Consider the following 16,479-nt stretch of genomic DNA (forward strand, 5'->3'; position numbering starts at 1 on the left):
GGTAGAGTAAGATTAGAAGGAGGAGTCTTCATTCACAAAGTTTGAGATACACGGCCATACTAGTGAGACATAAATACAGATCATTAATGACACTGGGAAGCTACATGACAACTTAACATAGGGGCATCATACCCTGTTTACTTTCCGTTGAAATCAACATCAAAACCCCTCTGTCCTGATTGAATGGAGATCAACTGTACTACAAACTGCTGAATGTAAGAAAAGCCTTCTTTAACCACATCTATTCTCTGTACATCAGATAAAGGAAACTTAGATGGCTTAGAAAAAGAGGCATCTGACAACTGATCTAATGTTAGCCTGGCCGAACCAATCACTGACTTTTGCTTGTTAAATTTCCTGCTGAATTTGTAAAAATGGAAAATAAAGATAAAAACAAATACCCATAAGATAAAACAAACACCTTCCAACCACATAAGGTCAGGTCATCTAAAATGAACCAATGTTAAAGAGTTCTGGATCATAGCCTGTACTTTGTGGGCTTCACAGGGTCTCTGTGAATGTTTCACTACTGTGTATTTTGACTTGACCTGGCAGTTACAGCCAGGCTCCATCCTCTCTGCTCTGGTCCTAGGCTGTGAGACACAACCACTAACTTCTCGTCCACTTGACACTTTCTGCTCTGTTGCCATTCTGGGACTGGATTCACCTTGATAACTTAGGGCACAGTACCAGCTAGGATTCCTGCTTCAGGGGAATTATTAGGCCTGTGCATTCAGATAGCTCCTACAGGCCTGTTGGACAATGACTGCCCCCATGTCAGGATGGCATTAAAGCCGCAGTCCTGGTAGTTGGAACTTTAACTAAATTTCCTCCTATCAGTGTGGAATTAGTCGTCATTCCAGAACTACCACCCCACCCTTTCCCTGCCCTCCCCCTCCCCTTACATTTAAAGTTTCAAAAGAGTAACTTTTGCCATTCCAGGTCACTACTGCCATTGCTGTTGGGCCGCTGCACAACTGGATCACCATCGAAGGCCTTCAGTGCTAGTGCTGTGGTCAGCCACTGGATTGCATTGTGGAGCTGTGCCGCCAGGCCTTCATTAGAGACCTCCTGTGCTGCTGCCGCTGCCGCTGCCGGCCACCAAGCGGTATCATTGCCATTGCTGCACTCCTTAGAGGAACTACCATCCTCACAATGCACAGCACGAGGTCCTTCTGGGCATTCCTGAAAAGGAAAGCACCAAATGTGCTGTTTGCCTTTTTAAAATTCCCCCTTTCCTGCCCTGCTTCCCCCAGTGAAGATCACTGCCAGTGTTGGGGGCTCCAATGGAAGCCCAGTGGTTAGCAATGGCTAGCAGCCACAGCAGCGCCAGCAGGAGAGGCCTCCAATGGAGGCCCTGTGGTGCAACCTTGAAGACAAACATCACATTTTAGGAGCAACAGAAGCAGTAAAATAGTGTCCCACTGCACCGTAACCAGGCACAGGTTCCTTGTTATGGGGCAAGTTCTACAGGTCTTTGGAATAGTCCAAAGCGGGGAAACTAGCTATGGAGGATATCTATTGGCTAGTGACCATATTATCACCAATACACCTCTCTTTATAAAAGCAATTGTTTTCTGTTTGGGGGTTTTGTTTTTAATGATAAATGAATACATGTGCTTTTGTTGCGCAAATAAAAAGTGCACAGCTTGCCTGATAAATGAAGGGAGCGGCATGACTAAAAGTGCATATGTAGTGCAGTAATGCAACTTGAGATGCTGTGCCTCACCCCCTGGATGAAGAACCTGCTGTGACTGCTTTTAAAATCCGATGTCAGTTTCACCCAAAGAGCTACTCTCTCTGAAAAAATTTCCTTCAAAACTCACATGGCTGACTCTGTTGTTAAACGGCTTTATTGTCGGTTAAATTTTTCCACATTGAAGGATGCAAGCAGTCAAAATGTGGAGAAATTTAAACCACGACTAGCTTGCTCAGCATCAGGATCAGAATTACATGGACGGTATGGATGCTGCTCTCTTTTCAGTGGTTTTCAATTGTTTTGCGCATAACTGGTCTTAGATATTGGGTACCTTGCATTAGGAAAATCAACGGATATGAATGATTAATTAAGAAATGAATACACGAAGTACATGAATGAACAGTAGTAGATTTCAACTGTGGCCAGCTGGAGAAGAAACCAGCCTAGTTCTCACAGAGTCCAGCATTATTGTACGCTCCGTTCCTTTGCTGTGAAATTTTCATGAGATTTTAATTTCTGCAGCAAAAAACAGTAGCACAACATCTGGTCCACCAAAGTTCTTGCTTTTGTGGCAGCATATCAGAAGCAAAAACAGGAAACTTAGCCTCTGGCACATTGCTTATAGAGGCTTCTTTGATTAACACTTATCTCTGTTTCCTCATGAACAGTAACCAGAGTGAGATGATTTACTCAGATGTGCTGAACTACCACCTTAGCTGCTAATACAGCTCGCTATTTCAGCAAATTAACTAGCAAATTGTTTTCTTTCCAAGGTAATTAATTATCTGGTAATGGAATAATACTATATTCTGGAACACGCTTCTGAATGTCAAGATCACCTTATGAAATTTCTTTCTCAAGCCATAAAGATAAATGAAAAATGGATCTATACAATATTGAAAAATATCTTTGTATATACAGTTGTAAATTTGGGATCCATGGCTCCGATCTTGATAATAATTCCATCTCATAAGAACAGCCCAGCTGGATCAGGCCTAAGGCCCTTCTAGTCCAGGATCCTCAGTGGCCCAACATAAGAACATAAGAACAGCACTGCTGGATCAGGTCCAAGACCTATCCAGTCCAGCATCCTGTTTCAAACACTGGCCCACCAGGTGCCTCTGTGGAGCCCACAGGCAAAAGGTGGGGGCATGCCCTCTCTCCTGGTGTTGCTCCCCTGCAACTGGTATTTAGAGGTATTCTGCCTCTAAAGGCAGCCTTCATCTGAGGCTGGAGGTGGCCTACAGCCACCAGACTAGAAGCCATTGATAGACCTGTCCATTAATTTCTCAAAGCTCCTTACAAAGCAATCCAAGCTAGTGGCCATCAACACATACCATGGCAGACAATTCCATAGATTGATTATGCGCTGTGTGAAAAAGTACTTCCTCTTGTCAGTCCTAAATTTCCTGACCTTCAGTTTCATGGGATGGCCCTGGTTTTAGTGTTGTGAGAGAGGGACACACAAAAAAATTCTGTCCACCTTCTCTACTCATTTCCAGAGCTCTACTTACTCTACTCAGTTTACTCTACTCAGTTCCAGAGCTGGGATATGGTCAGTATCTTCTGCTGTGAAGACAGATGCAAAGAATTCATTCAGCTTCTCTGCAATCAGCTTATCTTCCTCAATATTTCCTTTCATGCATGCATCATCTAAGGGACCAACCACCTCCCTGGCAGGTTTTCTACTTCTGATATATTTAAATATTTTTTGTTAGTCCTCTTTACACTTCTAGCTATATGCTCCTCAAACTCTCTTTTTGCATCGCCTATCATCTCCTTGCATTTCCTTTGCCAGAGTTTATGTTCCTTTCTTTTCTCTTCATTTGGGCAGCACTTCCATTTTCTGAAGGAAATCTTCTTCCCTTTTATAGCTTCCCTGTCTCTACTTGAGCTCCTGGTGGTGCAGTGGTAAAACTGCCGCCCTTTAACCAGAAGGTTACAAGTTCGATCCTGACCAGGGGCTCAAGGCTGACTCAGCCTTCCATCCTTTCCATCCTTTCGAGGTCAGTAAAATGAGTACCCAGAATGCTGGGGGCAATATGCTAAAATCATTGTAAACCGCTTAGAGAGCTCCGGCTATAGAGCGGTATATAAATGTAAGTGCTATTGCTATTGCTACTTGTTAGCCATGCTGCCATCCTCCTGAACTTGGTGGTGGTGGTGTTCCTCCTTCTTGGTATACATTCCAACTGAGCTTCTATTATTGTGGTTTTGAATGAGTTCCATTCTTTCTGAAGTGATTTGACCCTCCTAACTTTCCCTTTCAGCTTACTTTTTACCAATCCCTTCATTTTTGAGAAGTTTCCTCTTCTGAAGTCCAATGCATCTGTGTTGGACTTCCTTGACAATTCTCCACACACATATAAGCTGGACTGGATCACTCTATGGTCACTATTCCCCAATGGTTCAATAGCTCTTACATCTCGCACCAGGTACTTGGCACCACTCAGGATTAAGTAAAAGGTCACCTTCTTTCTGGTTGGTTCTGCAACCAACTGTTCTAAGACAAAGTCATTTAAATTTGTCTAGAAATTTGGCCTCTTTGTCAATACCTGAATGTGAATTTGCCCACTCTGTGTGAGGGTAAATGAAGTCACCCATTATTACAGCTCTGTCACTCTTGGATACCTCTCTAATTTGCTTCTCCAACTCCAGTAACTCTCAGTGTTCTGATTTGGAGGGCGATAGCACATCCCTAATAACACATTTCCTTTTAGTCCTCATATTGTTATCCATAATGATTCTGTGAAGGACTCTGGTCCTCCTAGTTTTTCTAGTATGTTGGATTTTATCCCTTCTTTAATATACAGTGCTAGCCCACCCCCAATCCTCCCCTCCCTATCCTATCTGTAGCGTTTGTGTCCAGGAATAACAGTGTCCCACTGGTTCTCACCATTCTAGCAGGTTTCAGTTATGCCCATTATATCTATGTTTTCATTAGCAACCAGCACTCCAGCTCCCATCTTGGCTTGGCTTCTGGCACTGGTATATGAACATCTATATGCCGAGTCTCTTGCCTGGTGTTTGCATGTGCTTTCTCCCTTACTGTCACTTGACCTTTTTGACCAGCTGTCTTGTGATATCATTTGCTCTACTCCTGGTTCTACTGTGTCCCCTTCTGGTTTATCTGAAATGCTTGCACCCTCGTACCTTAGGGGATTTTGCTTGCTGAACGTGATATAACCCAGTTCCTGTTAGCAGAGGCGTATCTAGGGAAAATAGCGCCTAGGGCAAACACTGAAATTGCACTCCCTGTCCAAACATCTGACACCCATCTTTCAGATAACTTTACCATAATATCAGCTCAAAAATACAAGTCAAGCTCGCTAATCTTTTAAAATTTCAAAAACTATTTAGCAGTGGACGTAGACAGACCAAAAAATGTTGGGAAACTACAAATTTCAGTATGCTGGGGCTCATGAAATACCCAAATACTATGTGGAGGTGTACTTGGAAAACTAAACAGAAGTGCCTGTCTAATTCTCTACTATGCATTGTAGCATCACTATTACATAAGTTTTAAAAATAAATGGAGAATTTGACTTTCCCCAGATACTCTGAAAACAATTAAAGGATATGCAGAGTAAACTGTGTCACTGCTTGGAATATATTCTAGTCTTTCAGAAAGACAGTTAAAATGAGAGAAAGCGAGCAAGAAACTCCCAGTGGGCCTTAATACTAAGGATTTCACACTGATTCAAAGACAAACTCACCATTAATAGCCATATTATTAAGACATCACATTTAACTCACTTATCACAAGTTGTTGTTGTTGTTGTTGTTTACCTTCTTTTTATTGTATTTATGCTGGCCTTGGGCCAAAATAAACCAATACATACATACATACATACATACACACTTATCACAAGAAGCAAAGTAAGAACAAATGAATACAATCCTAGATCATAAGCTTCAGCTCAGTATTCACAAGCCCTGATTCTCTGTATATAGTGCCAAACTGAATATGTATACAGTGACTTATATTAAATTTTAAAAATATTTTTTACCTGTAGCCCCTTTGGGGCGCTTCCTATAGGCCATGGGGGGGGGGTCTGCAAAGGTTACCCCTTCCTCCGCAGGCCTCTGGGGCCTCACAGGGATCATTTGAGCATGTGCAGTGGCCATTTTTTAAAAAAATAATTGTTTTTTTAAAAAATGGCCACTGAAAACAAAATGGCCACCGCACATGTTCAAATGGCCTCTGCAAGGCCTGAAATGGCCTAGGGCCTCACAGAGGCCATTTGAGCATGCGCGGTGGCCATTTTGTTTTTGGTGGCCATTATTTATTTATTTTTTAATTTTAAGAAATTGCGCCCCCTTCAAGTGGCACCCGGGGCACGTGCCCTGCCTGCCCTACCCTAGATACGCCCCTGCCTGTTAGCAATCCCCCAGGCATTATTTTAAAAGCTCCTTTGATTTTAAGAATCAGCAGCCTGGTTCCAGCTTGGTTGAAGTGGAGCCCATCCCTTTTGTACAGGCTTTGCTTGCCCCAAAATGTATCCCAGTGCCTAACAAATCTAAACTCTTCCTCCCGGCACCACTGTCTCATCCACGCATTGAGACCCTCAGCTCTGTCTGTCTTACTGGTCCTGCACACGGAACAGGTAGCACTTCAGATAATGCTACCTGTGGGTCCTGGAGATCAATATGCTACCTAGCAGCTGCATTTCCCAACATCATTGGTGCCGACGTGCACCACAACAGCTTAACTCCTCCCCAGCACTGCCGAACAGCCTATCTATCTATCCATTTACAACCTATGCACCAGGCAGGCAAGTCACCATGCAGTCTACATCTCTCTATGACCCTGATGATTGAATCACCCATTACTAGGAGGCCACCACCTCTCAGAGGTGTATCCTGTGTGTGAGAGGATATGGGCACATCACCCAAGTAAGGGGTCCCTTCTAAGGGAGCATTCCCCTCTTCCTCAGACTGATGTACTCCTTCCTGGAGATCCTAACAGCAGAAGAGCTGTCAGCCTGGGAGTGGGATGCCTCTATCATGTCCGTGAAGATCTCACCCACATACCTCTCTGCTTCCCTGAGCTTCTACAGGTCAGCCACCATGGCTTCGCAAGAATGAACCTAGTCCCTGAGGGCCAGGAGCTCTTTGCACCAAGCACTCATCCATGACTTCTGCCCCTCAGGCAGTCATACATTCAGTGCTCTACAATACTGGGAAGCACCCCCTTCCCTGCTGGCATTCTACCTTCATAACTGATTTTATTGACTATTTAGAATATATAGAGCTTGTTTATTCGAAAGCTAGGTCTTAGCTACAGTTGTCAGCAAAGTAAGAGTTTTAAGCTCTGATTTCCAAGAAAATTACAAAAGTGGGGTAGTACTCATCTTCACCTTGAGCTGGGTGTCTCCTTTGTAATAAGCAAGGACCTCTTCTGTGCCTCCCTCCACACCTCCTTGCTAAACTCCACACCAAACTCCTGCAAAACTCCTTCTATATCTGTTTGCAAACTTCTGTTAGCAAAGTTCCCCTGGTTTGAGTCTTGTCTTCAAGAGCAGATTTCAAATTGAGACAGCTCAGGAATATGGCCCCTCCCATGGCTGTGTGACTCACCTGGAACGTATCCCCACCCACTATATCTACAGGAAAACTGAAACTGAAGCTGGAACTGCCCTGTCTAAAGCATCCCCCAGCCAGTCAGAAATCAAACCCTAGAAAAGACAAGCCCTAACAAACTTAGCTTGTCCTTTGCCCCTTGTTTTCCAGCTGATTTATTTATTTATTTATCCATTTGCTTGCTGTCTTCTTTGGGAGAGAAATACAAAATTTGCTGGGCCCCCTGATCTGAAGGACTGGAAACAGACGATATGTATAAATTGATAGTTCTCTATATGGAGGGAAGTAAAAATTGAGGTCCCCCAGGGATCTGTACTTATTCCCCGCTAACTGAGCAAAGAGGCACCTTTTAAAAGTGGCGATTATCTTTATTTAGCAGGGGGAGAGCAACTGGCCCTCTCCATCCCCAGCACAACATCCCTCTAGTGACTGTTGCTGGTGTCTATCTTATGTTTCTTTTTCGATTGTGAGCCCTATGGGGACAGGGATCCATCTTACTTAATTATTTATTATTTCTCTATATAAACTGCTTTGGGAACTTTGTTGAAAAGTGGTATATAAATATTCATAGTAGTAGTAGTACTGGGACTAGTGCTTTTTAATTTATTCATAAATGATCTGGAAGTTGGGGTAAGCAATGAGGTTGTCAAATTTGCAGATGACAGCAAACTATTTCAGAAATTTCAACTTTTTTGTGGGGGGGGCTATATTTTTCAGAATATAGCAACACACCATTTGACTGCTACAGGTAGGAGTTAACTCATCTTGCTGGTATGAAGAGTTTCACTGGCTACCTGAAACTGTGTTTGCAGGTACATTTTAAAGCCCTGTGAAGGATTTTTGTTTGTCCTTGTTGCAGGACAATATTGCTTTATAAAGCACTAAACAAACTGTACAGGTTCGAACTGTACAGGTTCAAGATCTGCAGGTTCAGGGAACTTTGCTGGGATTCTCTAGTTCTCTGACTAGCCTAAATGCAAAGGATGTATAAAAGGGAGCAGATTGTACTGTATACATGATTCTCAGCATTCTCTAGTTTATGTCTGAAAAGGGAAATGTATACCTAACCTAAAGTGTGATCTTCACTTTAACATTTATGTTTTTGTATACTCCTGAGATACAGTGCTGTATCTTCTATACTTGCTCCATGAAAAAGAAAGAGTCAATTTTGAATTGCCAAGTATTGCTGAATCTATCTTTCCCCCCGGTAGGTGACAACCAATTGCCTAATCAAAATGCATAAGCAGAATTTCTCTTGTTCACCCCCACTCACAGCTGCCACCCCACATTCAATTTCTGTTCCTGTCCTTTGCTTGGGTGCTGTTTAATTACTTTAGACATAATTTACTGCTTACTTGGTAATGCAGCATTTCAGTTCCTGATAAAAGCCATATCAAGTCTCAGCACTAGTCTAAAGCTTGAAAGGCAGTATGTATAATCACTTTTTGAGAAAAAAAACACCATTAGGCATTGCCATATCATCTTTGCTGGGTGAGGAGCAGCAAAGTAATCACTGTCGAATGAATATGATTCTTTTTTAAAAGAATGGAAGATTTCTGCACCCCCCGCCCCACTACTGTTTGTTGCTGTTAATATCTGAAGAAGAAGAAACAATCAGAACACAACAGCAATACGATTTGGCATATAAACAGCCAAAATCTTAAAACAAAAAACAAAAAAACCCAAGACTTTCAACCAATTAATGAATGTTTGGATGACTCATCAACTGCCTTTCAACCAACAGCAGGGAAGTAACTTGCCTAGGTTGCTGGTTCAAATCCCCACTGGTATGTTTCCTAGACTATGGGAAACACCTATATCAGGCAGCGGCAATATAGGAAGATGCTAAAAGGCATCATCTCATACTGTCAGGAGATGGCAATGGTAAACCCCTCCTGTATTCTTCCAAAGAATATCACATGGCTCTGTGGTCACCAGGAGTTGACACCAACTCGATGGCACAAATTTACTTTACATTTGCCAAATCCTCAATATACTGAAGGAAGCATAAGGTATACAGGCTGTACTCAGATGTTCCTTCAGATACAAGCAGGTGTGAGTTTACCCACTTTGGGGTGAGCTCTGCTTCTCTCTGCCTTTCTCGTCTAAAAGTATCTGTACAGCCTCTGACTCCAACACTGCCTCTCCATGCTTCATGTGAGCTGTCTCGTTTCTTTTTCTTTTTCTTTTCAAGTGCCTTGCAAGTTTTTCTGCTCAACCACTTGTTCTGTGTTTTATTTTATTTTTCCTTTTAGAAGTGTTTGAACTTTATATACTGCTCTGAGAAGCAGAGGAGATGATTTTGTAATGACCCAATAGTCAGCCAATCAATACTGTGCACATACAGCTTTGACTGAAAACCAGAAGAGGTTTCCCCTGAATTTGAGTCAGGGTTGAGAATAAGTCAGAGGTCAAGACTGTGTGTGCCCAGAATGTAGTGAATGCACTTTCATCATGGGTTCACTGCTAGAATTATATATTTCTGTATGCACCCTTACAAGTTAATGAACAAAATCTACAATATCCATATATTATTAGGAGGAAAAACCATCTTTAATATTCTCTTCTCCATTCTCCACTACCCTGACAGAACAGAACCAGAATAGTTTCAAAAAATAAGCAAGTGTACCTTTCATACGTAGGCCCACTGATTAAAATGTTCTCTCACTGATTAAAATTGGTCATCACCAATTACTCAACTATGTTTTTAGCTGTTGAATATACCAATTAATACTTAGTGTTTTTCCTCAGACATCTCCAATCTATACTTCCATTGCAGGGGTTCCTGGTGTACAAAGGAAAGTAAATATTAAATCTGTAAATATCTTGCCACTTTTGCACCTATTTTGTGGTATGAGTTGGTAGGTTAATATAGACAATTAGCTTTCCAAGGGTTTACATTTTAGTAAGTTACTACTAGGCAAGTGCTTATCTATACCTATATGCACTTGGGATCATTTCTTCGTCACCATGGACAGATAAGAGACAATAATTACCCTACATATTGTAGCACATATTTTATCACACATCTGTACTGCTATGTTGTAAAAAAATTCCTTTTCACTTTCCAGGATGGTACAAATGTCCACGAGAGTTCATCCTGGGTTAGCTTAATTATCTTTATGCGTGTATGGAAATATTGTTGTAATATGTCCAGCCAGTAGGTGGCACTAGCATTGGCTAGTAGTGATCCTAATTGGAGGCAGAGTCCCTTCGTACTTCCTGCCTGTACTTGTTCAACTTGTCTCTTCCTGTAACACAATAAAGGAATCTTAGCGTATAATGGCTGCTTTTCTCTGAATTCTCATGACAATGGGCTCATAGTTCTTTTGTGAAATTATGAACTCCACTTACTTGAAAAAGCAACCCTATTGTTGTGAGGGGGAAAGAAGGGTAGGTCAAGAGCCCTAATCCTGCCAGAGGTTTTTGATTCTGTCAACTTACTTTATCCTCTAATTCACTGCTGCCTCTCCCTTTTTAATGTACAAATGATCAAAAAGACTTTCAGAGATTGTTATCTCATGATAGCTGGTGGTGTAAGTAATGGTATTACGCTCTCGTAATAGCTTTCAGACTGCTTTCCTTATTTTTATGATAAGACAAAAGTTGTGGAAATGAATCCCATAGGTTCAAGGGAATCCAAGGCGATATGTTCACCTACTGTTAGTGAATGAGAATGAAAACCCAAGTCAATAGCAGAGCCAGGCCAGAGGTGGCCTGTGTCCAGCCACCACAGCGGCCCCACTCGCCCCACCCCCTATGTCTGACATCAGATGCAGGGGTTAGCCATGCCCCTGCGTCTGATGTCAGATACAGGGGGTGCGGTCTGGCTCCCGAACAGGGCAGTGCGGCCCTGTTCAGGAATTAGATCCAGGCCAGCGCTGCATTTGCAGCACGGTCCGGAACGGCTCTCCTGCCTTAAAGAAGCTAAACCAGCCCCCCCTACCGTGACTGACATCAGATGTGTGTGTGGGGGGGTGTCGGGGCCACAAGACGTGGCCCCTGACTGATGGCGGCCCGGGTTCTTTGAACCCGGTCACCCAACGGTTGCTACGCCCCGACCCAAGTCTTAGTCAGCCTTTTATTTCTTGATTAAATAAGAGAATAGGGCTGGTTGGTTGGTTGAATGAATGCATGTTTAGGCCAATGTTCACCTTTGACCTCAAAGCGGCTTGCAGAAGATTAAAACATAAATCAATAATTTATAAAGTATCAATATGAAAACAGTAAAATACTACTTTACAAATGAAAAGACAATCACCAGAGTAGATTAAAAATATCAACAGCAGTGGCAAAACAAAACAAAACACTCTAGTCCCCTTAGGGCCCAAAAGCATAAAGAAGTGTGGCCTTGACCTGTTTGTGAAAGGCCATGAGGGAAATGAGAGTTGCATTGAACTTCAGAAGAATTTTTTAAACTTAATGTTACATGAAAGTAAGGTTCTATTGCCTTAGGTAGATCAGGTCCACAGAGAAGCCAACCCCTTGTATTTCAGACAATTATAACTTACCCGCAGCTGGCTGGGATTCTGCCATCTTCACAATGAAATAAATGACCATTGGACTGGGAATTTGAAAAGAGTTTTATTTTGGCAGTATGCTAGGCAAGCTACAGTTGACAAGTAGTTAGATGTTACTGTAGACAGGTAAGTATTCATGCCAGCTGGCTTTTAAACGTTGAAAAGTCCAGGGCTTGTCCTTTGAAGTGGTAAAATGGTCTACTTTTACTCTGGCAACAAAGTAAAGGTCAGCATTTAGCACAAACTACGACTGCATAGAAAGAGACAACAAGCATGAAAACAGCGTTTACAGTGCATGAAAAGGTAAAATAATAGGTGCTCTGCAGTAGATAATCTCCTTTTTTACCCAGGGAGAGAAAGAAACAAAGATTTCTTACAGCTGGGAGTCAAGAAGCCAAGGGAGCTTTACAACAAAAAGTCTTTTTTACTACCTCCTGAAAGTTAAACTCTCAGATCGACACTGGCATCTCTACCCTTAACGCATAACTCAGGACCCTTTACAATCAAAATCATTGCCTCTAGGAACCTTGCCTATTCAAAATAAAAAGAGATAAAGAGCTTGCTTGGCTTCAAATACAGCTGAGTCCTATTCAGACATGAGAAAGTTGTTAAAATGCTGTCAGGCCAGAGAAGCCAGAAAACTAAATTAAGTCTGAAGCTCTCCCTTACCGTTGTACTTATGGGTGCAGAAGTAATCTGGCAGGTTTGATTTCCACGATGATTATTGTAATTATTCCCAACCTGACTTCTGTCAGTTTCTATCTGATTACCTTCTCATCTGGGAAAAACATATTGGTGACTAGCTGCAGAAACTCTTGTGCATGCTACCTGGGAGTTTAAGAATTAATATGCATGTCCTAAATACACATCTCACTGAAAGGAATAGACAACACCTGCATGTCTGCACCTATATTGATACACATCTGATTTAAGCCTGAACTGTGGACTTTCTGTGGATGTTTGAGGCAATGGGGTAGAAAGGAAGAACACTTCACAGGAGTGAAGGGACAGGTTTCAAACATCCTTAGTTGTACTGTTGTGTACATTATATATATAGTTTTAGTTTTCTGCTTCAAGTCCACTACAAATTACGGTTCAGACAAGTTATAACTAGAAATAAGCACATACAAAATGCCCATTACAATTGGACTAAAATAGGCCAACTACTTATTATCCCAGCTTTGGCCTGCTACCTGGGCAAAGAGGCACCTTTAAAAAGTGGTGATTCTCTTTGGTTAGCAAGGGAGAGCAATTGGCCCTGTCCACCCCCAGCACTGTATCCCTCCAATGACTATTACCGGTGATGACTTATGTTTCTTTTTAGATTGTAAGCCCTTTGTGGGACAGGGGTCCATCTTATTTATTATTTCTCTATGCATACTCACTTTGGAAACTTTTGTTGAAAAGCAGTATATAAATATTTGTTGCAGTAGTAGCAGCAGTGGTAGTAGTATACACACATTGCATATCCCTAGACAATCAATGAGAATTGTCTTACAATGCATCCAAAATATGACATAGAGAGATTTTCAAGAAATCCCCATAAAATACTTGTTTGGTAACCACTGAGGATGTGTCAAGAACAGATCTGAACGATACTAACATAGGGTAGATGTGGTAGATGTCCAGTTCGCCTTTTTGTTTGTTTGCTTGCTTGTTTCAATGGTTTTGGGGTTCTCCACTCCAAGTTGGCCTGCAAAATGCCCACCTGTCCAATCAGTCCCATTTCCTGAGAGAGCAGAGATGGAATCCCTCCTCTTGCACACCTTTTAAAGCAGAAATGACAGCAGGATCAGAAAATAAGCATTGTCTCCCCTTGCTGCTTTAACCTGATAAAAGTCTTCTGTGAGCTGATTCAGGCATGCATATGCATAATTTTATTATTCAATACATGATGAATCTCAGCTGAATGTCTGAATTAACCCCACTGAACAACAGTGCCCCCGCCCCCCTTCTATTACACTGGTGGCATGGGAGGCTCCTTCCTGAACCACTGAGGTAATGGAAGGAACTGGGCCATGTGAGAAGAGGGGAAAGGAGAGTGGAGGCACCTCAAAGAAACAACAAGAAGAGGAGACCCTCAGATGCCTCACTGATGTATTTATTTTGGAAGACATGTTTCATGTGAGGAGAACCCATATTTTGGGTCCTCCTCACACTGATCGTGCTCCAGGAGCTGAGCTGATCATAGCTAGGTGAGATGGTTGGATCATTGGGTGTCCAAATCATTGGGTGTCCAAGTATAAAATATTTAGAGACGATCAAGCAAGTGAATGATCATTCAGAGGGCATCTGGCAAATATCTGACATGAATGTTTGCAAAGGAAAATGTGGGAGGGCAAATTCGTTTTTCAGATCCGTGTGCTGCACTGTGCTAAACTGGATGCCAACGAGAAGCTGCAAAGGTACCACTCTCCTTGGTTTGCTACTCTCACTAAGCTTTTGAGCAAACTGATACCTGTCTTTTCATCTGCTATCCTGAAAGCATACTTAATTATTCCATTCTGAAAAGCAAATGTTACATGAGTCAGCACTATTTTTAATAATTGTCAACACATTACATGGACTTTGATGCCTGTTTGGCACCCTTTTCTAAATTGCGTCTAGGACAGATGCTTCTGCTGCTGCACACATGGGTTACATTTCTGTCAAGGGTTGACTGCGAGGTGCGGAGAGGAAGAGTCGGTGATGTTTGCATTATGCAAACCAGACCCTGCCCCCAGTTGCATCTTGATGTTGAGGATGGAGCACACACACCTCTCTGAGGGGCCATGAATGCTCTTTCTGTCAAGTTGTTAAGGTGATATGGACAACGTTTGGGAAAATATAAGAGAAAAAGGAACAGGGTGCAACATGTGTTCTGCAAAGAAGACTTGTTTTGTGAAGGAAACATGAAGATTCTTGACAGGAGCCGACTATATCATAGTCTGTCTGATGTGAGTCTCTAACTTGAGTTTGTTTCAAATCATGAAGAAGTGACCACAATCCAATGGTTTATCAAGTGGACAGAGAAGGTCAGAATGTCTGAAATGAAGATATTAGGAGCACGATCAAGGAAGAAGTTCTCATAGGAATACCTGCTGAAATGAATGTGAGATGTGCAAGAGGACAGAAATATGCTCTGCTGATGTCAGTACTACCCAAAGGAAAAAAAATAATTATGTTCAAGTCTCCTTTATCTTTACATCTGACAAATTCAGTTTATTTGGGTAATTATTATGTAATTATTTAATTAATCAATCAATAAAAGGAATTCATTAGATGTGAAGACAAAGGAAACATAGATTGACTAATCTTAATCACTTAATCTGCACCAAATTCTTCAGCCAAGATACATTAATCAAGGAGAAGGCCTGGATGGTCCCAGTGGCATAGGGCGAACACCAGTGGACCCTGTCCAGTCTGCTGCCACTGGCCCCTGCTGCACCCTGCGACTGACGTCAGACACGGGGGTGCGATCACATTTGCAAATGGGGCCACGCGCCCCCTTTGCAAGTAAATCACATCCAGTGCCGCGTTTGCAGTGTGGCTGGGAGCACCATTCACTACTGGTAAAGGCAGGGAGATGCGTTCCTGGTCAGGCTGGGAACCCAGTGCTAGCTGAAGCGTGTAAAGAAAATGACCATGCCCCTCATGCATCTGACATCAAACACAGATGTGTGGCTGAGGCGCCAAGTGCAGCCCCCGGGCATGGAGGCCTGAGTTCTTTGAAACCCCCCACCCCACACAATGGTGGCTCTGCCCTTGGATGGGCCTAAAACATAACTTCTAAAAACATCCATATTTTATAAATTGAAGACCCATCAAAGGGATTTTACAAAGGCACATTATAATTTGTCTAATTTGTGAACTGAAAAGTTGCATCCATTGCTTTAATTCAGGAGGGGTGTAAAATTGTTCCTCTGTTACATTGCTGGAAAAGACTACCTTGGTGGTCCCTTTAAATCCTGCGTAATGTCTTACATTTTAGCTGAGAGCGGTGAACCCAGTGGCATGGACCTTTCTCACTTCAATTTAAAACTAATTGATAAAGCTGTAGAATAATAAAATAAACTCTAGAGCAACAAGGAAAACACTTGTGCATGCTGTATTGAGACTTAAGTGGATTTCTTGCATCTCTAAGTTGGTAACCGTAACCTTCTGATTTGAATCCAAATGTTTTAATTGCAGGAAGCACTGTGTTCAGCTTACTCGTCCATTAACTCTGATGAATTCAGCGTGTAGTTTCCATCAGATATATGTTTCTAGGAGCTGAGTTTGGGTTGCATGCTTTGGACAGACTCTATTACGTTGAGTTTTTGTGAACTAAAAAAAGATGTCTAGTCTTTCCTCAGAATCAGCATTTCAGCACAGAAACCTTTCTATCGCATATAATAGAATTCAAGCTGTCTTTTCAAAGAGTGTTCTCCTGCCTTCCAATGATATTGCTATAATTGAAGCAGCTGTGATACCCGCTTGTAGTTTGAGGATCACAGCTGCTTAAAAGAATGAAATGAAAAGAATGAAACGAATGAACCACAAGTGAACAATTAAATGACACAATAGACGTTTTTCTGTTTAGGGATATCTGGAATGGGGAATCTTTAGGAAAAGGTAACAACAAGGAGGCCTAACGCATACTCAGACCTGTTTGCTCTTTTTCAGAGCCCATTCTCTGCGGGTGGCACTAGCACTAGC

The sequence above is a fragment of the Hemicordylus capensis genome, chromosome 5 (assembly GCF_027244095.1).
Source record: "Hemicordylus capensis ecotype Gifberg chromosome 5, rHemCap1.1.pri, whole genome shotgun sequence".
NCBI lineage: Eukaryota > Metazoa > Chordata > Lepidosauria > Squamata > Cordylidae > Hemicordylus > Hemicordylus capensis.